Here is a 22,754-nt window from a genome sequence, read left to right on the forward strand (position 1 = left end):
TCAGTGATAAAATACAAAATGTTTTGTTTTGTTTTTCTGTATCCTTCAACGTTTGATTAGGAAAGTAAGCTGTTTTAAATTCACTGTATAAAAAAAAGAGTTCATTACATTTTGGCAAGTTAAATAAACTTACACCCAGTGTGGAAGAGTGAATAAAGTGACAGACTAGGACTCAGAAGACCTGGGTTTCAATCCCTTTTCTTCCGTGGAAACCAGGGCTGGACTGGCCATCTGGCAGTTCTGGGAAATGCCAGAACGGCCGATGGTCAGAACGGCCGGTTCGGGGAAGGAAGGAAGGAGCCGGCGAAGGCTCTCCTCGCAGCCGCCTCAGCCGGCCGGCCGGCCGAGGACGGAGGCAGCTGAGGCGGGCTCGACGCGCGCCTGCCGGGACCCCCTCGCCGTCGGGGCGCTCCTGTGGGCCTGCCGGGAGCGGGAGAGCTGGGGCGGGCAAGAGTAGCCCTTCTCGGCCGCGAACGGGGGCTCCTCGGGGGGGCCGCCTGCGATGGGAGGGGTGGGGCGGGGTGGGGCGGGGGCGGCCACCCAGGAGGAGGAGAAGCCGCGCAGGGGCAGGGCGGGCACAGCCATGGCGGCGGCGGCAGTGGGGCGAAGGGCGGCACGGCGGGGGCTCCTTCCCTGGGGGTGGCGGCCGCCCGCGCAGGCGAGGGGCTCGGGGGCGGCGGGCCGCGGGCGATGATGCCACCGTGGAGGGGCTTGGCGGGCGCTTGGGGGGGCGGGGGCGGTGAGGCGGTAAATGCCAGGGCCGATTTTTGGTCCCAGTCCGGCCCTGGTGGAAACTCTCTGGGGATGTGAAACTGGTAAAACGACTCCTTAGCCATCTTTGAAAGCTCTATTAGGGTCACTATAAGTCAGTTGTAAGTTGACAGCACATAACAAATAAACATATCCTACCCTTATAGAGAGTTGGGAAGAGTTGGACCTATTTTTTACTAGGTGTGGTGAGGTAGTTGGCTTAAAAGAAGACTTGGATATAATGACAAGATAGCAAATTATTTTTGTTTTGCTTTGTTACTGACAAGCATATTTTTACTACAGGAGCAACACCTGTTGAATTCTGTGCATCTTGCACCAATGTAATTTGGCCGGTTTGCAGGTACTGTGCAGCTTCGAAGTGGACTGTCTGTTGTTTTGACTGAGGCACAAAATATCTTGAGCTAGTCCTGGATCTTCATTTTAAGCCTCTCTCTGTTCTCAGGTACAGTTGAAAAGGAAACTCCAACTGTATGTACAGATTTAGTGTATGATGACACCAGCTTATATATAGTGAAATAAAAGAGAGTGTGTAGAAAGACGCAGTAAAGGTTTCCTTCAGTGAGCGGAAAAGCAAAATCTCATTGTGGTGCTGGTGGCTTTTCATGCTAGACTATAGATAACAAGTATATTTTTATTCAATATATATGTATATTGGCCCCCGGCTTATTTAACTTATATGCAGAATACATCATGCAAAAGGCCAGACTGGAGGAATCCCAAACTGGAATTAAGATTGTGGGAATAAATATCAACAACCTCCGATATGCAGATGATACCCCTCTGATGGCAGAAAGTGAGGAGGAATTAAAGAAACTCTTAATGAGGGTGAAAGAGGAGAGTGCAAAAAATGGTCTGAAGCTCAACATCAAAAAAACTAAAGCTGAGGCTCCAATACTTTGGCCATCTCATGAGAAGAGAAGACTCCCTGGAAAAGACCCTGATGTTGGGAAAGTGTGAGGGCAAGAGGAAAAGGGGACGACAGAGGATGAGATTGTTGGACAGTGTCATCAAAGCGACCAACATGAATATGGTCCAACTCTGGCAGGCAGTGGAAGACAGGAGGGCCTGGCGTGCTCTGGTCCATGGGTCACGAAGAGTCAGACATGACTAAACAACAACAAGAGATAACATGAGACATCAATACTGTGTGATAACAATTTTTAAAAAATTCCCCAAGATAACTGTTACTGTTTTTGCTAATTAGGTATAAGTTAGCCACAACCCTCAAACAAAAATTGAGAGCTTCCCTCAAACTGAGAGTGGAGGAGCCTTTAGAGGCCTTCAGCAAGGTTGCAGGTCCCTCCATTACTTACCTTTCACTAGTTTGGGATGATAGGAGCTGCTCTCCCATCATAGCTAGAATATCACAGATTCCTCACTGCAGCTGAAATGATGGCAACTGTAAACCAGATCCTGGAAGAGTTACTTTTTTGGATAATGGTTCTCAGAATCCCCCAGCCACCATGGCTGTGCTTGCTGGGGGAATTTGGGAAATGTAGTCCCAAAGCTAACTTTTCCAGGTACAGTTGTGAAAAAGGGTGCTCACCCTCATCCCTGCCCCAGAGAGTTGGTGGTACTGTCAGATCTATGAGCACTGGTTGCCAGAGTAGTCCCAGAGATGTCTGAAGCAAAGGACAAGAGGTTTCTCCATTCTATACATAGACACTGGTAGTTGAATTTTTATACATTGATGAATATCTTCCACCACACTTGAGGATGGCAGTCTAATTCGGGCCTTCTCGGCGGTGGCTCCTCGCCTCTGGAACAATCTACCTCCTGGGATTCGCGGGGCTCCCTCACTGGGTATCTTTAAGAAGCAATTGAAGACATGGATGTTTCGGCAGGCCTTTCCACCAGACAATTCCTGATGTTTCTTTTCTTTTCCGCTGCACTTGGTTTCTATTTTTGTAAAGTTTTTATTATTTACGTTGTTGTATGTATGTATACTTTTATTACCTGATGTTAGCCGCCTAGAGTGGTCCTGAGTTGGCTAGATAGGCGGGATATAAAATAAATAAATAAATAAATAAATAAATAAATAAATAAATAAATAAATAAATAAATAAATAAATAAATAATTTTAAAAGAATACACATATCTGTCCTCTCACACCTTACCCCCATTCTCCCACCCCACTTTGCCTAATGATAGGGTTGGTGCTGCAGGATCGTTCATGGGTGCAAGTAGATAAAAAATGAATGCTTTTAGTTATATCCCAGAGAAAAAAGTGGAAGACTAAGCAGAGCCAGCTTGCATTACTCATTTTCCCATAGTCCTGTCCTTTTGTCTCCATTCTAGGAACATTAGAGCAGGGAGGGAACAGAGGAGCAAGAAAAAGAAGTGACAGCTATAGAATCTCCACGTTGATTGGAAAGGTGAATCCCCCCATCTCTAAATTGCAAGCTACACAGACCAAGAGCCTGAGAAAGAAGGTGGTGTTTCTGACTGTCTGGGGAAATCAAACAACCTGTCATTGGCAATTCTGTAACAAGAGTCAGCCTATACAAAGAAGGACATCAGAAATGGGGAACCTTTCCATGCCTGTTAGCCATAGCTAGAATGGGAGTTGTAATCCCACAGCATCTGGAAACCCATATATCCCAACTCCTAGTCTGTAGAATATGGGTTTGGTTGGTTTGGTTATCAACCCTTAAGGGTTGTATCTGGTATAAGCTTTTGAAGGCTATAGCCTACATTTACTTACTTACTTACTTACTTACTTACTTACTTACTTACTTACTTACTTACTTACTTACTTACTTACTTACTTACTTACTTACTTACTTACTTACTTGTTTGTTTGTTTGTTTGTTTGTTTGTTTGTTTGTTTGTTTAAATAAAGCAAATTTTATCCTGCCCAACTTGTAGCCAAGTCAGTATACTGGGTGACTTACATCATTTTCAGATGCCTAATGCATGTGCTTTGCTGACATTGGTCTAATGCCCACTGAAATCTACACGAGATAGGCCCGCTGAATCAATTGGGTTTATAAAAACATTGAGTCTCTATTCAGAACATGACTAAATGGGGCTGTCCTAGCTGGGGGTAGCAATTGGATGCACCCCAGACAATTAGGCAGGCAAAAGGCCAGAACCAGATTTTCTGTGCTCTGGTGCCCTGGAGAGGTGCTGTTTCTGACTATTTGCCATGCTGGCAGAGCTGATGGGCACTGCAGTCCAAAACAGCTGGAAAGCACCAGATTGGGAGAGGCTGACTTGGAAGATGCATAGGTCAAACCTTCTTTTTTTTCTGCAGTGAAACTGACAGCTCAGATTAAGCTCATAATATTTGCATTTAGTGGAAGGCAGGCATTTTGTACTGCAGGTGTGAAAATGGGTAAGGTCAGGACTGAAGCAGTGGGCCTCAGGGTGGAGGCTAAGGAATCACACCTGTCCCAGTGAGTCAGCAAGGATTAAAACCAAATCCTTTGAAGGTTTCCAGTTCCTGAGAGCAGAGCTACAAAAAGGCCCCAGCTGGCAGTAAATAAGGATTTTTTTAAAAAAAAAATCAGCTAGGAGCCAAAGCACTTTGTTGTTCAAAGATGTTGACTTTGTTACATGCTTCAGTAAAAGGTTTCACCTTGCTCAAATATGTTCTTGCTGGCTAAAGTCTTCTTGGGGATGCCAGCTACCAAAAGCCAAAATACATGGCACAATATCTATGGGATTGTTTTTTAAAACTTTGGTGCAAAAACACAAGTGTGTTGGTGCAGAGGTGGTTTGCATGTTAAAACATGTAACATTATATGTGCATTTACTCGTGTTATTTAAGGTTTGATTCCCCTCCCTCCCCCACCCCCCATTAATGCTGAGGTTAGCTTGCCATTTCTATACAATGATCTCGTGAGACAGGTCTGATTGAAAAATAGTGTGTAGCTTAAAATCACCCTGTGGACTTAGGATGTGGCTAACACACACGGTCTCCCAGTTTCATTTACTCTGTTAAACTGCCTGGCCTTATCATTAAGCAAAATGGGGAATATTTTTAGGAATGCTAATATTAAAGGCAGCAAATCATCAATTTTATAGCTGGCTGTATTTAAAACAACACATTTGAATCACTGTAGATGGTTCAGTTTGGATTTTGCAATTTCAGGACTCTGGCCCTATGTGTCATAGGCAATCACTGGAGTGCACCGGTGCGGCACAATTTCTAATCTGGCGCTCCCAGTGTCTGCTCAAAATACCTTGGACTGATGTGTTGACAACACAAAAGAAGGTGAGGCAAGGACAAAAGCCGAAAGAGTGGGAGAGATGAAGACTTAGCAGGTGTAATGTGGCTGCACCTTCAAAATCATGGCTTCAGAAAGCCAATTCTTTCCACTGCATTTATTTTTTATTATGGTTTGTGCCATAAAAAGGATTGCCAATGTTTGGATCCACTTCTGTAGCTGTGTTTTTTACAAGCCAATCATCTGCAAGAGTGAATCAATAATGTGCAAAGCATGGTCAGGTTTGCTTCCCATAGTGCTAATTCCTGCACCCCCTTTTTTGGATGCACATATTAACATGGTGATGGGGTTTGAGTTTGTCAATGAAACTGAGAGTAATGCTGTCAGGAGGCCAGGTTCCATTACAAGCCTGGACTCCTAGAGAGTCACCCAAGGCAGAACGGCAACAGCTGAGACACCAGACTAAGATGCATCCAGCCTTTTCAAGCGTAATGGCCACATCAGCAGAAGAGAATTGATTGTTCCAGTGGTGATGGGGGCAGCAGCTACTGGGAAGCAGTGGTAGCTGAAGGTGACACTGGTAGAGGAAGCAATGGTGGTGACACTCAAGCTAATTTTTGTTAGTACTGCAGGGTGGCAGTAGTAAACCACTACTGAACATACTGCCTTATTGCAGTACAAAATGCAACAAGAGATAGTGATGGAAGGTGAGACTCCCAGGTTGGAAAACATTGAGTCAGCTACTGGGAAAGAGCAGAGGACAAGAGCAAAGGACATGTAGTAGTTGACGTGCATGAAAGTGAAAGAAAAGTCTAATGAAGCACATCACATATAATTGGAACATGGGATGTGAAAAGGGTTAATCAAGGTAAACTGAAACACAGGTTTGCAAGAGCTGAGAAGGGCTCTTGAGGACAGGGCTTTTTGGAGACCACTCATTCATAGCGTCATTGTTAATTGGAGGCAAATTAATGGTCAACGACAAAAATTCCTGCATATTACACAAATGTGAAGGATTGAAGATTTGTGGAACTCCAAAGAGCTATATGACAAATTGTACATTAACAGAAAATGAATACAATCGATGCAGTATTGCTTGGGAATTTTTGGTTATTTAAAGTTGTAGGTTCCTAGGGATGGAACCAGTGGATGTATATATTTGCAAAGAGCTGTAGCAGCCCTGTATACTTGTAAAGAGCTGCTACCCTGGGGTAGGGGCAGGATTTTTGTGCCCTTCCAAGCTGCACAATATACCAGAATTCAGGTTAAGCTTCTCCCAACAGACTTGTTCAAGAGCTGGAAAAGCATGCACCTTGTTGAGTTACATTTTGTTATGTTGCTGGTAAAGGAACAGACATCTTTCTGGGAAAATAAAAATCAGCAACCTAAAATAAAATAAAAGCAGCAATGACTCATTTGTGCCTACTAGAATCACTGCTACTTCACTGTTTTATTTTTTTTGCTAGGAAGGGGTTAACTGGAATGCCCTTGCTGAGCTCTAAGTCTCCTTGCATTCCAGGGTAAATAGTGTTTTGCAGAGACTGGTTACCTATGGCAACAGCTAAGGGGAATATTGCAGGCGAATTTTCTGAATCACAGGCTTCACGGTCCATATGTTTATTCTGCAGTGAAAACACTTCTAGCTCTCCACCTCTGATGCAAGAGGCTGTTTGTTTTTAACAGAACCATTTAGAAGTCATGAGCTGGAAGCAAGACATAAACTGCTGGATAGCTTAATGATTTAGACATCTAGTTGGGGAGCCAGAAACTGGGAGTTCAATTCTTCACTGTGCCTTCTTGACAGGGGCTGCGCTGGATGATCCATAGGGTCCCTTTCCCCTCTACAGTTTAAGATTATTATGAGATTGTAATAAATGTGGGGGGGGCACAAGAACCACTACAGAACTGGAGGCTTCTGAATTTATTCATATCAGACCTTTGTTCCAAAATGGCATTCGCATGATTATACACAGAGACCTGTAAAATGGAGGAAGCCGGGCTTTATGTCACAGATTTGTTTTGGGAATGAATTAGAAACAGGGCTGCAAATTACTCCCAGAAATGGTGCAGAGCATCAGCTTACAGATTTTGTATGTCAATTTCCTTTCAATATCCTGCATGACCATTGACTTTATTACAAGGCTTTGGGATTCTCGGGGAATTTGGATTCTCTGTTCAAAGCAGCTTCTTTCGTTGGCAAAGCACTGTGTGTGTGTACGCGCGTGCACGCGTGCATGCATGTGTGTGTTCATGCGTGCATGTGTGCACGCGTGTGCGCCATGCCGCAAATGTGTGGGTGGAGGCATACGAAGTATGAAGATGTGTACCACAGAGATTTCTGTGAAAAAACTGCTTTTGAAAAGAAGCTGGTTATCCACAGTGCAAACCTCATTTATCAAAAGGCCTATGTATCTGAACAGATTTTAAGTTCCCCATTTCCTATGGATACATGAAGTTACGCTACAGCTGAAAACCACAATAGGGGTAGCATACTGGGCTCCAGCTGAGTGATACATTAAAATGGGAACGGGCAAATGTGGTTTGGGATCTACTGCTAAATCTCTGGGTTCATGGTGGTAAATCAGCAAGTGTTTCTATCTCTGGGTTGTTTAACAAGATGTGTACAGTAAATAGAGATGGGGGAGTATGCCATGATAAGACTTGCAGCAAGAACCACAGTCTTTTGGCACCTTGTATTATGTGCCTGTCAAATAGGAATCCACTTATAGCAACCCTAATAGGGCTTTCAAGGTAAGCAAAATGTTTAAGGAGTGGCTTTATCAGCTCAATGAGTTCCCATGGCTGAGTAAGGATTCAAACCTAGAACTGAGTCCTAGTTGGTCACTTTATCCACTGTCACCATCACAATATCAATTGCAATAACAACAAAAATGTTTCTCTCTTCCACTAAATTAGGTTACTGAAATGAAGAAAGCTTGCCGTAACCAGGAGTAGATTTTTATCTGAAAGCACTGTAAACCCTATTCATTTCTTATATTGAAAATTAATCTCATCTATACCCTGTTCTTTTAACTATGAGTGCCTGTCTTTTACTGGTAGCTCTGTTTCATGGGTTTTGGGGTTTGAGAGGGGGAAAAGTAAATATAACAAACCACAACTCTGTACATTCCTGTACAAAGCTCACCAGATTTTCTCCTGGAGATGGCGCCTATACCTTTAAATGGAGCAGGATACCAAGTCATACTGCACCTTCTGCAGATCCTGTTCACTGCTGAACAAAGTTAAAGTTCTGCCAGCCACACATGATAAGGAGGAAGGCAGGTAAGGAATGGACTAAAATCTGCCGCTGGGCAAAATCCTGTTGGGCAGGTTCCATAAGTGAAATCGGAATGATGACATTGTCAGTTGCAGACTGCCTTGGATTACTAATTTTTACAATTTTGCAATGATGTGACTTTGTCTCACTGAATGCAAGCCATGCAGACCCTGAAATGGATAAAACAGTCTTTAATTAGCAGCAATCTAATGCTACTGCTGACTTCATTCTTGTTTCAAAGACAAAGCTGCAGAACAGGGTTTGAGCCATTTTTGTATCTTCTGTCTGTGTCTCAGGATATGGTCTTCAACGTATGGCCACCCACTTTTCATGAGGATCTAGCAGTCTAGATGTGTATCTTTTTGCGGGAGAGAGAAATTAATACTATAGTGGTCATTTTTCTGATAATACAATGCATTCTAAAACGTTCAGTTATTTCTAGGTGTTGGTTCAAGGAAACAAAGTTTAATTTGTGCGATCTCTTAGAACTGACATTTGCCCTTGTACAGTATTCCGTATCAGAGCTAGCCGTACTATGTATTATGTAATAAGCTTGCTAATCGCAGTGCTGGAGGAAAATGCTTTCATGGTAGAATAAGAGATATGATTCAATGATTTTGTGACTTTTATCTATCCAGGTTCTCAGTCCAGGCCATTAGAAAGCTGCATTTGTTGTAACAATGGGGATTTCACTCATGAGTAAATATTTAAAGCAGTCATAAAAGACTGCTATGTAGCACCACTGTGAGAAGGCCTTTGAAAGATGCCATTGTTCACTCCTGCAAATGGAACAATGTACTCTGGAGGGGGAAACCACGAGAGAAGGAAAATGTAATGATTTTTCTTATCCCAAAAACACACACAAACTGAAAGCTTGAGCTGTTTTCGCCACCTCTGTTCTTCAGGGAAGGATGACAGCTATTTAAAATTATGCATTTAGTTTTTCTCTCTCTATTAGCTACCTTCTTAGTGTAAGAAAGAGCTTGAAAGTATTGATCAGACTGCGACACATTTGTGATTTCTTTTTCTGGATCTGCAAATGGGGGTTAATGGGTTAGAATATAGTCATACAAATTGCCTAATGAGCCAGAGAGAAGCTGTGGAACAGCCGAATCCTTAAAGAGGGGAACAGAACAAAGGTATCCAGATTTCATCCAGCTAAGATCAAAATGGAAAAAGTTCTCCTTTATTTATTTATTTCTTAGGGTTGTTCTCTGATTAAAGGCATCTTAATTGTTCATCATATGAATATTGGTCAATTAATAAATTAAATGTGCATTGGAGAAACATAAAGAAAGTGGATGCTTTGTTATTAGATGAGGCATTCATGTGTCACAGCGGTGCCTTCTTAGAAGAGTAGTGACCCCTTTTTTTACACACAGGAAGGACTGCCTCTTCTCTCCTGACTCCTGGTGTCCTTATGGCAGGTCTTTGGGGGCAGACATCCAGGGCCCTGATTAGTGGAGAGGCCTGAACCAGGCAGGGGTTTGGCTTATTGCATGTCAAAGCAAGGATTGGCAATATGAGAAGGCCAGGGCAGGACAGGTCCTCTCCACACACAACCTGGACCTTGCATGGACTGCACCACCTCCTCCCAAGGAAACCCAACATTATTGCAATGGCATTTCATTTTTTTTAAACAGGTGGAATGTTTTTTTGTTTTTGCTAAAATGAGGGAACCATGTGCATTATTTTACAAAAGAATATTATCATCTGTGAGGTCATTGCTATGGCAAACTTCTCTATTTATTTCAAAAGCTGTGGGTGGATGGTGGGGACTCTATAGAACCACAGAAACAGCCTTCGGTTGACATAGAGCCGACAGGCAAGGTGATTCCTACCTATGTTTTAAAATCCCATGGTAATGCACGTTTGCATCTAAAAATCTGAATATTTGAAGCTCTGTCCATTATAAATCCAAAACTAAATAAATCCAAAAGTAAAATTATCTAAAGGACCCCCTGCTTCAAATAGAAGGTGGTAGCTCCCACAAGACCAAAAACCATTTAAAATGTTCCAGTCCATCAGGGACATTTTATAGTAGATCAAAGCAATTTTAAACATTGAAGGAACTCACTAAATGTGGCAGCCATAATGTTTATTTATTTTTATATTGATAGCCTGCTATTCAACTGAGAATCATCAAGAAATTGCATTGTAGCCCCATTGGTCTGTTTGAGCATGTATACTAAACCAAAACAATCATAAAAACAAGAGGATTGTGTATCTTAAAGACTAAGAGATTTACCTTAGTGCTGAGGAGGTGAACTGTAATCCTTGAATGCTCGTACAGTAACAAATTTGTGAATCCTTAAAGTACCACTTTCTTCTGTTTAGAAAGAAAAAGGATAAGGCCTTTAAGGATAGGTGATACCTTTAATATGACCACTATAAAATAATATAAATAACAAGCTTTCATGGAGAAAAACCCCACTTCTTCGGGCTCAGCACAACCCTTTCATGGATAGTGCAATAATAATAATAATAATAATAATAATAATAATAATAATAATAATAATAATAATAATAATAATAATAATAATAAAAGGTAGAAAAGAATCTAAAAACTGATGTTACATGTCTGAGAGGTGAATCCAGGTCTCTTGAGGTTGCATTCTTAGGCATCACTGTAGAATGTCTTGGGATCTTTCACACATACATCTCTCTTAATAACAAAGGGCTGCCAATATATTGTTGTTTAGGACTTGTTATGTTTGATTCCACTGCCATTGCCCCCACCTCCGTGATTTAGCACATCAAGTCCTAGGGTTTCCTTTTTTGAAAACTCTTGCCCAACATAGACAGTGTGCAGCGCAACTGCTTTGATGGGCACTTGTCACTTTTTCACCCCAGGATGATGTCTCTTTCCTCTAATAAATAGATGACAAACAAAAATTGCACTGGTTATACTTCCCCTGCATACCTTCTTAATTCCATCAAAATATGCATTACTGGTACCTGCCATGCTGAAGTTCAAGATGCAGTCATTCTGCTGTAAGAAAATAGTTACTATATGCATCCTTCACCAATACACAAAAGTGATGTTCCACTTTCTGTACAGTACTAGGTGAATGATCTGTTTCAGACAAACAGCTTTGTTCTGGCAGTCAGTTCTTCTCCTTCCTCCAATGGTCAGCTCACACCTTAAGGGGAAAGTGTGTTTCCTCTTCTTACACCAACTGTTCCTCCAGGCAGCGCAAAGTGTTTCAAGTTATGTGGATGAGACATCAAACATGCAAACAAAGCTTTGCTGTCTGCTGACTGAGGAATTACAAAACAAAAGCAAAATAATTTGCCAGATGCAGATTCGGCCAAGTTCATGTTAGAACAAACAGTCTTTTCCTCTTAAGGATGCACTGCTTCTAGCTAGGGAATTAGTGTCTGGTCTAGGGAGATCTTTAGCTCTCCTCATTTTGAAGAGGAGCAAAAACAACTCATACCATCTCATAGGTACTAGACTATGGCAGGTCATTGTTTTCAAGGAAGGCCTGGAACACAGTTTGTGGCTCTGGCCCTAGAATAAATGCTTTAAATCAAGGATGGGGAGCATATGGCTTTCCAGACATTGCTGAATTACAACTTCCATCGCCACTCACCATTGGCATTTCTGATTAGGGCTGTTGGGAGCTGCAGTTGAACAAAAGCCAGGAGGTCCAAATTTTCTCTCCTCTTTCCTGTGGCTTTAAATTAATCCAGAAAAGAGAACAAGATTTCCTGTCCTGTCCCTCCACCACCATGCCTTTTCCCCTCCTTCCTCCCCTATATAGCCTGGCCATCAGAGCTTTATTGTTACTGCACAGCTGCTGGGGGAAACAAATGGATGAGAAAGTCAGTAGAGCAGTGGTTTTCAACCTTGGGTCCCCAGGTGTTCTTGAACAAAAATTCCCAGAAGCCTTCACCACTGGCTGTGCTAGCCAGGATTTCTGGGAGTTGCGGTCCAGGAACATCTGGTGAGCCAAAGTTGGGAGCCACTGCAGTAAAGGACTGGAGATGGGAAAGAAGGCAGGGCATGAGGCTCACTCTATCTGCTTGAGCACATGTTGAAGTATCAGTATTGTTCATCTCCCTCTGAGGGAGAGGTAGGCTTTTCTTTTTCCTGTTTCTGTTCATGTTATGAAACTGTTCTAGAGTTGCCCTTGAACAGCTCAGGACTGAGTGGCCCAGGCCATATCTCAAGAAACACTGTGACCATGCATGAAACAAGCAGAGAGCATATTTCTTATCTGCCTCTAACAGGGTAGCCTACAAACTAATGGAATTGTGATCTGCAAAGTAATCAGTCACAAGCTGAGGTACTAAAAAATCAGAGCTTGGAAAAGGTTATTTTTCTTGACTGTAGTGCTAAGAATCTCCCACGGCTATGGCCTCAGTGCTTGGAATATTCTGGGAGCTACATTCCAAAAAGTAACCTCTCCAGATTCTAGGAAAAACAGTAGCAGTTCAAATTCTGCCAGATGCCACTAGAAGTACTGCAAATTTATGTTTTGGGGTGGCATCTCGCTGAATTCTGTCTGGGCAAGTCTGAGAGCCACAGTCCCAAAACTCGAATCTGAGCACATCTAGTCGACACTCCCACCTTGCCAAAATCTGCCAGATGTATCTCACTAGCCTCCAGATTCTTCTGAGCTCTTCCCCCGCTTGCTGACAGGTCCAGCTACAGGAAGCAGCATTTTTTAATGTCAAAAGCAGGACACCATGTGCCCTTCCATGTATTGTATAACTCATCTAGTTAGCTGGGTCTGTTTCCATAGTAGGTAAAATTCCCTTATAAAGACTCCCAAGTAGATTTCTCTGTTCATTGCCGTGACTTTTGCCATCCTCAGACATCATCAGAAACTTACTGGAAAGTGCACTGGATCTGGAAGATGTCAGGCCCATGCTCTTATCCTGACTTAAGCCATTTTTAGCATGCTGTCTTTTTAGTTAGGCCATTGTTTTGTTTGTCCCAACTTTTCTCATGCAAGATTTGAAAGTCATAGGGTTGAGGAGTTCAGGGTGGGTGCGTGGAATGGATGGGTGGATAAGACCTTACCAGTTTCTTATCTGGGGCCTACAAAATGTAGGGAGAAAGAGTTTTTGTTCAGGCATTTTGCTCTAGTCTCTCCTTTCCCACCATTTCATAAAAACAAGGCTTGGAGGAAGAAAAAAGAACAGAGGCACATAACATTTTCCCATTAGCAAAGCAAGCGGGGAGAAATAATGGGCTGGGGAGAGAGGATGGTAATCAGAGATCTGCTTAGTCTTCAGAGAAAGGAAAACGCTTGGGCGGCTGCTCTGCCATAAATTGCGTCTGGTGGTTGGAGCTACGGCAAGTTATTAAAGTGACTGCATTAAAGTCATAATTCAGCAGGTCGGCAGCGAGCAGACTCTGCAGTCTCTCCTCCATCATCCCTCCCAAGCGCATTTTCTAAGAGGACTAAACCCCAGTGGCCTGAATCAGCTCTTACTGCAGCGCTTAATGACTTCCCCCCTCCCCCTTAAAGGAATTGGAAAGGGGAGGGGGGAAGAGCAAGACAGTCTGGAGATGACATCATCTACGCTCACAAAGGGATGCTGCTGCCCAGCCAGGCCCAGCTGAGAGGAGGAGGAGGAGGAGGGAAGGAATCTCCCTCCCTGTATTGACTTTCTCTTTCCAAATCAGGAACAAAATCCATGATCCACTGGAGCCTCCCCATTTCGGAAAATGTTTAATTGACTTAACTAAAGCTGAAAAGGGAAGAAGGAGGGAGTGATGTATTATTGAGTGCCTGATGTATACAAGAATTAGGATGGCGTTGAGTAGCTTCTTATTATGGGTGTGACCAACCACACAGGGAAACAGATTGCACTTTGGGCTGCTTGTGGAGTGGTTTGGTGCAATCTGTTTCCCAGTGATCACACAAAGTACAGGGAAGTGCACTCCAGCCAGACTCTGATTCATGCCCAAGCAGGAACTTTTTTTTTCCCATCTGGAGGGCTACTAACGTTTGGAGCTGGGCGGGGGTGACTCCCCAGGAGACAGAGTGGAGATAGCTCCCATTAAAGTGACTCTTTCCAATGCAGACTAGGCACCGCCTCTGTAGATGTTTGAGCACACCCTGTGTTACCTGAGGAGGCACTCCACGTATGTTCCATGTTAAAGCAAAAGTAAACAAAATAGAAGTGAGCCTCAGAATATTTCAGACCTAGATGACAGATGGAGGAGTTGATTCAGGTCACCCAACATCAACATCTGAATCATAGGCTGTTGCCTTAGAGTTATATGTTCGGCCCACTTCATCATTATTGGTATCATCATCTTACTCACTAGTAACTGCTAGTGGCAGGGTATCTAACAGAAGATGTTCTCAGCCTTACCTGCACCTGGGACCTCTGCACCCAATGCATGCTCTGGGCTCTAAGTCACATCCTTTCTCCTGTGACTCACTTATGTCAATTTCCTGCTGTAAAACTGGCAGGTTTGCCAGAGTTCAAACAAAGGATGAGCTGCACATATAAAATGCCGTGGGGTTATTCCTCTCTTCTTTTTCTCTTCAGGTGCTGATTTCTGCATTCTTCACTTGCTTCCTGTATTTCTTGCTTCCCATCAGCCTGATGGGGCTAGGTTACTTGTGACATAACAAACAGTGGTTTCCAAAAACCCAGGCTTTTGAGCATGCCAGTACGAGTCAAATAAATAAATAAATAAATAAATAAATAAATAAATAAATAAATAAATAAATAGTCTTTTAAAACAAAGCAAAGAAACAATATAAAAACAGAGTCTTCTGCACTGTAGAAATCAGGAAATGCAAATCTTAACCCCTCTGTGCAGGGATATATTTTTTTAAAAAGGTAACTACGCTTTTTTTTAAAAAACCTTCCTAGAAATTGGTCCCTGTCTATGCAATTTATGGTCCAAACATACAAGAAAAGAACAAGAAAGGGGAGAGTAAGGGGCAGAAAATGAGAAGTGAGAACATATGGATTTGCAACAACAAAATCCACTCATAGGTGAGTGAAATTGTTACTGGTGTTCCTAATACAGTTTCCATGATTTTGAAGGGAACTCTTATTCAGAGTGATGTGACAGAAAGACAGGTATGTAACATCAGATATGTGACAGAAAAGATGTGCATTACTGCTTAAAATGGAGTCAAAAATAGAAAAGGACAGAAGCTGAGGGTTGGGGGAGAGAACAGAGATATGTTTTAAGCACCTTCTTAATGAAGGCAGTTTTTTAAATTGTTCTTTCTGCCCAGTATATTGTTGTAAGTGAAGTGATTAATTTTTGCATGTGAACAGGAGAACTGCAAATGTAGAAGAAAAGTAACCCTTTCTGGAGGTTTCTGCTATCTATCTATCTATCTATCTATCTATCTATCTATCTATCTATCTATCTATCTATCTATCTATCTATCTATCTATCTATCTATCTATCTATCTATCTATCTATCTATCTATCTATCTATCTATCTATCTACTGTGTCTGTCTGTCTGTCTCTCTCTCTGTGTGTTTAAAAACAGCGCTATGTTGCTAACTCACTTCTTCCTTGTTCTGGATAGTGTCTGTCCATGCACAGAGCCACTCCTGTTTTCCTTTGTCTTCCACAGACATTCCACAGAGCATTGCAGGTGTGTCTGCAGGGTGATAGGGAGATTCTGTTTACAGTGCCTGCACAGGATTTCCATAAATTGCTGAGTTCTTCCTTTGTTGTTGACAAATACTTTCTCTCCTGTGGTGTGAGGGGAAAGAGAAGGTTTTACTGCCTGCTGGGGTTTATTCCTCTGCTGAGAAATGAACATAGGCCTTTCTGTCCCAGGAGACCAAAATCCACTGTGAATGAAATCTTCTGAAGAAATAATATCTGAGCAAATTTCCTATAGCGCTGTTTCCTGCCACTGTGATTCAGCCTTTCTTTGGATAGATTAATCTAGAGGGCAGACAGGCATGCAAAAAGTATGATCTGTTCTGAATCTGTCCTTCCCACACAGCAGGTGTAATAATCTGAGCTCAAACTGAAGGTGGGCTTGGATTAATATACATTTCAAGAAATACGTCGTTAAGAATCCGGACGAAATCTCTGTTATTATTTCTTATGTAAAAGCATTTGTTAATTGCTTTTTTGCCCACCAGGGATCCCAAAGTCACGCACAATAGAATATGTTTTATTTTTAACAGTATAGTTTTGGCCACCCTCTAGATGTTCTAACAAGGACTGAGCCAGCTTGACTTCCTCTGGGAGAGAGTCTCGTCACTGAGAAGATGGTGTCTGTAAATAGAATGATAGGAAAACGCTTTTAAATGCTTTTAGTTGTTATATATCCTGTTCCAGGGATATGCAGGAACTGTTAAACAACTGCAATTGTTGCATACATATCGGAGCAGGCAAATCTCTTGCTGGACTGGACAACTGGTTTGGATGTGCATTGTAATAATAATCCTGTGCCATCAAATCAGTTCAGACTTAACAGTGACCCTTTTCCAGGCTTTTCTAGGTACATGTGCTTAGAAGTGGTTTCCCATTCTCTTCCTCTGGAGATGTCTTGGGACTGTGTAGCTTGCCCAAGGCTACATAGGGTGGTCCTTCTGTAACACATAGTGGGGACAACATGCATATATAGCTGCCTTATATAGGTCTCACCAAACATGTTGGATGAAAGTGTAGGGCAGAAGAGGACAAACTGTGTATCTGTAGTTGTTGGACTTCAATTCCCATCAGCCTGGCCACCTTAACCTATGAGGAGGTGAGCTGACATTAATGACATCTAGAGAGCCCCACATTCCATAGTCCTAATGTAAAAGATAGGTAAGGATGAGTGAGAATTTCATTTGGCTTTTCAAGAAAAAAGCCTCAAAGCTGCAGGTTTCCTCATAAATCAGACAAATAAGAAATTGAGATTTTTTAGAAAATAGAGGAGAGGAGAAAACACAGACTAACATATCCCCTTATTATCTATTCATCTAGATAAAGGGCTTTGAGTGTTTTAGCTTTTCAGCACCTATCACTCTTGCTTTTTAATCCAGTGTGTATGCCTTTATGTGAAACTTATTCAGACCCCTGGAAATGTAATTTGGCATTACAGCAAGATGCACCTTCCCATTCAGCTTGCTTTCAAGTGGAAGCATTCATTTCAAAGTTCTTCCCCCCCCCCATTGCTGCCATACCACTGACTGTTAAAGGTGCAGTATGAGCTACAGTGGCTTGGCAGTGTGTGTTGTGTGTGACAATAATGCCCTGCAACAGTCCAGTCCCAGCATGCATACATGCATACATGCATACATGCATACATGCATACATGCATACATGCATACATGCATACATGCATACATACATACATACATACATACATACATACATACATACATACATACATACATACATACATACATACATACATACATACATACATACATACATGGGTGTAGCTTCCATCAAATTAAGCAGGGCTGACTTCTGAGTAAAGATGAATTGGGTGGTATTGTTACACAAATAATTAGAAAATGAATTGCTCACATGGGAAAAAAGGAAAATCTGCTTCATTCTGTTCTAAGACCAAACAGAATGGATATAACAGTTTGAAATTAGATGAGTGGTTCAAAAGCAAGCTTCTTGCAGACTGCATTTCTCTGTAAATCACAATTCCTGTCTATCTACCAGCTGAAGAAATGGCACAAGAAACTAGCAACGGCTATTTTTCTCTCTCACCTTCCTCAGTAAGGGAAGTAGATAATCAGCCACAAAAGCTTCAGTGAGTCTCGGCTCTGCTACATAGTCAATTTCTCCCCCCCCCCCCAGGAGCCTGATATTCTAGGCATATCCCTGTGGCAATAAAATGAGCATCACTTCCCGGCCGTGACAGCAGAAGGAATCTAGAGCAGCTAAAAATACAGCCCTGGCTGCTGTCTCAGAAGCTTCGCACGCAGCAGCCTTTTGCCTGTGACCTCCATGCCCCTCTCCCCTGTGCTCACTGCAGGCACCCAGAGCAACTTGCGAACAACTTCTTCTTGAAGAAAAGGGTGTGAAGCCACAGAATTGATTTCTATGGCACAGTGTTACATGAAAGGAAAAGAAAAAAACCATACCCAGGCTGGCACAAAGTTGCATCTATATATCCCTATCTGTACCTGAGGGGTATTAAGCTGTGGAACATGAAGCAGACATGTTCCCAAACATTCTACTCCATGTCCTCCTGTGGAGATCTTCTCAGGTTTGTCCGGATTACTGTCTGATATCCATATTGGATCTTTGAACACAGATACTTTTCAACAGCTAGTCACAGATAGTATGTGATAAGGTATCGTATTCAAAGGGTAGGGTTTGCTGCATCCTTGAGGTGGGCCACAATTCTGTTCTGGTGAGCTATGAGTCTGTCAACCTTTTAATTTCTCACAGCACTCATGATGGTGTTAGTTCATGAGTACTGTTGGAAGTTGAAGCCAAAGATGGGAAACATTCTCATTTTTTGGCCCTACTGGCTGAACTGTTCTGGAATATGTAGTCCGAAAGGAATGTTTCCCATTTCTAATTAAAAGTGTGACTAGATCTAGCCGCCAAATGAATCAGAGTACTGAACTGGAAAAACCAACAGCCCTACTGGTTAGGATGCCCATTTAGGCATTGCAGGACAGTGGGGAGCATCAGGAACAAAAACCCTACTGCGGTGATGTCAGAGACTGTACAGTACTCTCTCTATAGTAAAAACACATCTGTGCTACTAAGGTGTGGAGAGTAAGAGCAGGGGAGGTCACAGTAGTAATTCTCATCAGGTGCTCTGGGATGCTGGCAGACACCCAAGATTGCCAGATGTGGCATTATGGGTCCTGACTCCCCTATGTTTTTGATAAGCTTTCTACATGCATCACAAACATAAACTAGTGTTTCACCCTGTACAGTTCTTAGCAGCCTAGGCACCTCAAAGTGGTAGGTGGTGCAGAAAAAAAATACAAACATTCCAAAAACCATGGCCAGATTTGCATACCCAATTCCTTTGTTAAAAATAATTTTCAAAATGGAGGATAGAGGTTCAAGTCAGAGGTGCAGGTTTCAAATTCCATCTCTAGTGTTGCTGATTGGAATGTGTCTTCTCATCTTGTTAGGCAAAGGGTTGCCAGTTTATATAAGCTAGTTTATGTCTGTACATTTTTTCCAGTCATCGTTCAGATTTCATACAAGGATAATGTGGCACCTCCCTCTTCCCCCCACAACATGTATGTCTACTGAGAAATTTCTGTGTTCTAAATGTGCACACCACATTTACATAGAACAGTGTCAAGATATCACTATACCCAGCCCACTGTAAATGCAGAGTGTGTCCTAGAAACATCCAGTATCCCTTGTGACTTTCTAGAGTCTTTGTACAGGAAAATGAGTAGCAGGTACCTAAGCTGCCTCAAAACTGTTTCAGTTGAAGAATCCATGAGAAACATCTATGTGTAAAATAATATTTTACTTCAAACATATGGTTAAATTCTAGGCTTGGAATTCCTTATGTCCTTCTTCTTTTAAAACCAAAAGTATGCTCAGGGATCTCCAATATTTTTCTAACTTTTCTCTCTCCCCCCCCAAGTTTGCTGATATCTCAGTTTTATGTTTGAGTTGTGCAATTTTCCTTGTGTAAGATTTTGCTCTGGAGAATAAATTCATTCTGAGTATATAGAACTATGTAGTTTGATCTTAAGGAACCCATAATTCTTAAAAATTAAAAAACAGTTTTTAAACAGCAAATATATCCTATTAAACAATATTTGATACCTGATATGTAACAGCATGTTTCATCTTCCACTATTTGACAATAGACATGCAATGGCATCTAGTGTCCGACAGGCTCTTATCTCTTATTTAAAGCATAAAACAAAATATTAATGAGAATTTGACACTGACAATCTATATGATTTCATATTTGAAATCTCCCAAAATGTAAATTACTGAAAAGCAGCAAATAGAAATCATATGAATTTTGCATGTTCAGTGTTTTAAAAGAGCACATTCAGAAAGCACATTCAAATGTTGTGCTGAAGCGTTTCATTCAAACATACATCTGAGTGACAAAAAAAAACAAACCAAACCGTTCTGAATATTTGCAATTTTCATTTCAGTTCCACTGAGCTGGAAGGAAGGCAATGGCAAGCTCCTTTTGGCCCGGCATGTCAGAAGACAGACAGGTGGTCTTTTGGTTGATGTTTGGGGGCAATCATTTCTCGTTTGGCTTTGCCGCACAGTGAAACACCCCAAAGGCCTTTGCTATTAACATGCACTCTAAATCTCTGGGATGCTGCAGCTGTGATTGGATTATTTATGGCTCCCCTCTTACATTACCATCTCGAAAACATCACACAAAAGAGGAACGTAATGAAATCTCCACCTCTCTAGCCAGCTCCCTCTAATCTGAAATGGCATTTCCAGGAGCTATTTTCATCAGACTGAGGAGTCTAAGAAACAAAGGCCTGTCTTTCCTTCCCCTCAGACAGCAGTCAGACTCACAGAGCGTCACAAAGAGATTCTCTCAGTGCCTCTCACACACATATTCTGGCTTTCCCTATATGTTTTTTGTATTATTCACACTGCCTTATTTATTCACCCTATTTCATTTTTTCTTGTTTATATTTTATGCTCATATCCAAATTCTTTGCACTGAAACATCCTCCTGTTACCTAGGTATAAATCTAAAGTAATTTCATTCACAGTTTCTGAATAGAATAATCCTTCAGGAACAAATATTAACTGTCTCATTCACATCCACATCCACACAGATAAATCCTCCCTCCCTCTCAGTTCCTTTCTTGCTTATTAATCATCTGGGACGTACAATTTTCCATCCACTTGCTTTTCATTTTTCTTTTGTTTTTCGCATTGTCAGTGAAAACCATTTCAGCATTCATTATCACTTTAATTTCCAACTGAGCTTTTCTTGGCTCATTTTCATCAGTGGGTGTGTTTATTATAATTTCACCATCTCTTAAAAATATCCATTGCCATCAAGTTTTCTGAATACACTTTGTATATCTCCTAATTTTATCAAAAATCTGAAGGTGTATAAATGAAACTGAGATCAGAAAACAGCACGCCTGCCATATAGGGGGTAAGGTTGTAACATTCCATAGCTGAGGATCTCTTAAAGCCTGTACCCATTAATGTATACATATTATAAATATTAAAATACTTAATTGTATTTATTAGTTATATGTTTTTGTCTTTCCTCCAGTGAGGCAAACAATCATCTGACAGTATTCACTATAGAAGATGTACCAATAAAATTATTATATGCATATTTTGCCCAAATAGTAAAATTGGTTATGTTGTTTGTTTGTCTTACAATTGTTGCAGTCCACCTAGTGTAACCATTGGTTAGATGGGCGAGATAGATAGATAGATAGATAGATAGATAGATAGATAGATAGATAGATAGATAGATAGATAGATAGATAGATAGATAGATAGATAGATAGATAGATAGATAGATAGATAGATAGATAAAAATCAACACCAGTGCTAAAAGGGAGAAAAACAGAATACAAGTTTGAAAAACCAAAAGCCTAAAAATCCATCTGAATGTCTTATGCTTGACAATTACATATAAGGATCTATCAGCCCCTCAGACACTTCTTTAAAGTTTTGAAGGAAGAAATGGGAACCATGAACCTGCCTCAAACGGAACGAAACCAATAGTCAGTCTAACCCCATATTGTTAACCCTGACCGGCAGCAACTCTCCCAGGCAGAGATGCCATGAGGTACACAGGAACATATTGACTCAGACTATGGGTCCATCTAGCACAGTATAATGCTGGTTGGCAGTAGTTCTCTAGCCCAAGCCAGCATGTCCAATGGTAAGGAATTATGTGAGGTTTAGGCCAAGGCAGCTGAAGTGCCACAGTTGCATTAGACCCAGCATTGTAAAGACCCTGCATTAGTACAATAAAAATAGGAAATGAAAGAGATATATTTTCTTCCAAACACTCTGTTATGTGATATCCATGGCTAACTCAAACCATTTTGCTCCTGGAGATGAAGTAGCAAACAGCACCCCACACATACCACCTTAAATCACAGCATGTAGTACCTAATGCCCAGTCAAGTTACTTTGACCCAGGAAGCAGAAGTGCCACATGGACTTGCCGCTTTCTTGGCAGTTGAAACGTATTTGTAACAAAAAGAAGTAGTAATTGTTGTTGTTTTCATGACACCCCAAAAGTGATGCCTGAGGTGGTTGTCTCACCAAACTTAATAGCCAGCCTTATATTATACCTGCAACAAAATTGTATCCCCAATAGAGGCGAAAAAATCTGCAAAGAAAGAAAGAAAGAAAGAAAGAAAGAAAGAAAGAAAGAAAGAAAGAAAGAAAGAAAGAAAGAAAGAAAGAAAGAAAGAAAGAAAGAAAGAAAGAAAGAAAGAAAGAAAGAAAGCATATATACCATATATATGACCTGTCACTCAAAACAGCACAAGAATGTTGAGACTTCACCTCAACTTTTTCTCAATTAGCACTCCACTCTGCGTTTCACATACTTAGGCAAGTCACACAGAAGTTACTGCCTCATTAAAGAGTTCCAAATCCTCCTGTGATTAGTCTCGA

The 22,754-nt window shown here is 41.5% G+C and overlaps 1 long non-coding RNA gene across 1 annotated transcript in view; it reads left to right on the top strand.

The window, feature by feature from the left end:
• Positions 1-22,754, top strand: part of LOC110079095 (uncharacterized) — a 55,504-nt gene that overhangs the window by 15,759 nt on the left and 16,991 nt on the right. The window contains exons 2-3 of the long non-coding RNA XR_012082622.2: positions 8,084-8,225; positions 15,067-15,192. This is a non-coding gene — a long non-coding RNA (uncharacterized LOC110079095). The remainder of the gene's footprint in view (positions 1-8,083; positions 8,226-15,066; positions 15,193-22,754) is intronic.

Source organism: Pogona vitticeps, chromosome 1 (assembly GCF_051106095.1).
Source record: "Pogona vitticeps strain Pit_001003342236 chromosome 1, PviZW2.1, whole genome shotgun sequence".
Taxonomy (NCBI): Eukaryota; Metazoa; Chordata; class Lepidosauria; order Squamata; family Agamidae; genus Pogona; species Pogona vitticeps.